Genomic DNA, 2,252 nt, shown 5'->3' on the forward strand with positions numbered 1-2,252 from the left:
TTTTATGTTTGGATTAAGCACCGGGCATTATATTACTAAATTTGGGTGGAGTGCAAGATTTGTTGGTATTTATATATTTTATTATTATTATTATTTTTATTAAAATACTCCAGCAGAGTTTTAATCAAGGAGAACGGCAATCAAACATTATAAGAAATGTAACGTATGTATCAATTCTATATATTTATTTACAATAGGAATGCAGCACTCTTTGCATATGACAGGAAGACAGAGATTGGATTAGGATGGAAATAAAACATTTGGTCAATATTGTTCTATTCCGCTTTTAACAAATTAAACCATCTGTGGGTTTTTTAGAGGAAATGTCCTTGTCGCAACTCTCCTACATATACTGAACTTGGGTTGTCTGAAAGTTTAGTCTTGATAAAGTCAAGTACTGCGAAACGCGTAGACAGAGACATGCTGTGTTTATTTGCTGAACCAGCACATAGACAAACTTGCTTATGATTTCTACTATGTATTTATATATCTTTATTGGTTCTCAATTGGTGAATAAGGATAATATTCTAAGCATTAGATCTATGGAGTTCACACTGCTGTTAGTTTGTACAAAGGGAGTGAATGTACAAAGCCATTCACTCCACACCATAATTCAGGAGAGGTTATGCTATTAGATACTCTAATAGTTATCTATAGAGCAATAAATAACACATGCAGATAGCATTAAGGTATAGCAGTCACCCTACACCCTGGTCCCCAACAGACATACCGTTGTTATTGCTGTGGGTAGCAGCGGTATATCATGGTTATAATGAAAGAAAATAAATATTAACGATGCACTCTAATTTGTATTTATTTGTTTTTTGTATAGCCAAATAGGGACTACTTTATCTCATGTATAAAGAAAAGTTTGCCAAAATGTGGCAATTGGTGGAACTTTCACAGACCCATGTTTTGCACATTTGTACAGCAAGGTGTGTGATCCTGGAAGATTAAGTCGCCAAGAACTGAAGAAGGACCACAGAGAGCATCACAGAGAGACAGACTAACAGCCCTAACTACTCCCTTTTGCCCGTCATTATGCAAGTGGACAACCCACCTTAGGCTGGCTTAGCAAAATAAGCAAAGACCCCGCAAGCAACATTGCAGTTTTAAAAACAAAACATTGTAGATTCCAAGATGGGCAACCCAGATTGACATTTTCTAGTAGATTGCCAATTCCGGTCGTTCATATACTGCTTCCATGCATACTTGCATGCATGAACAAAGCTACATGGTATTTAAAGGGACACTGTAGGCACCCAGACCACTTCAGCTAATTGAAGCAGTCTGGGTGCTATGACCCTTTTGCACTTAGTGCTGCAATGTAAAACATTCCAGTTCCAGAGAACAATGTTTACTTTGCAGCTCTAATTCTGCCCTCTATGGCTGTCTAACAGACAGCCACTAGACAGCCACTAGACAGCCACCAGAATCCAAACTGACTTTTGGTCTTTATCTGACGCTGGACGTCCTCACGGACCTCCAGCATTAGATTTTCCCCATAGGAAAGCATTGAATAATTCTTTCCTATGTGGAGGTCTAATGTGCACAGGGCGCATGCGCATTAGGGCTCCCCCACCGGCTGACCGGCGGGGGAGGAGCGTGGGCGGAGCCTGACCCAGCACCGATGGACATTTTAACCCCTTGAGCCCCGCGGGAGGGGGGTCGCAAGGGAGGAGGGCACTGTAGCGACCTACAGTGCCAAGAAAACGTTGTTTTCCTGGCGCTATAGGATCCCTTTAATCTACTAAAATACTGAACATATTCAGAGCAAGAAAACTATGGATTAACCATGGTGGGAAGAGACTGGAAGGGGCACGTAAGGGTGAAAGGAGACTAGCACAGGCACACATGTTGGGGAAGTGAGATTAAAAGAGATACATATGGGGAAAGAGACGGGTAGAGCACATGTGGGGCAAAAGAGACTGGCAGAGGAACTCATTGTCGAAAAGAGACTGACAGAGGCCCACAAGAGTAGAAATTATTTGAGACACACAAGAACAAGGATGAAACTGGGAATAGAGTTGCACAAGGCATGACAGAGATTGAGAGTGACACACAGGGCGAGTTGGCTATAGAGAAATGCAAGGAGGTGGAGAGAGATTCATGAGACGGGGACATGATGGGTATGTCTGACTGTATGTCAATTCTTGAATTTCATGTGTTGGAAGCAGGAAAAATGGACAAGTGAAAAGATCTGAGTGACTTTGACAAGGGGCAAATAGTGGTGGCTCGATTACTGGGTCAGA

This window comes from Pelobates fuscus, chromosome 2, assembly GCF_036172605.1.
Source record: "Pelobates fuscus isolate aPelFus1 chromosome 2, aPelFus1.pri, whole genome shotgun sequence".
NCBI classification, from domain to species: domain Eukaryota; kingdom Metazoa; phylum Chordata; class Amphibia; order Anura; family Pelobatidae; genus Pelobates; species Pelobates fuscus.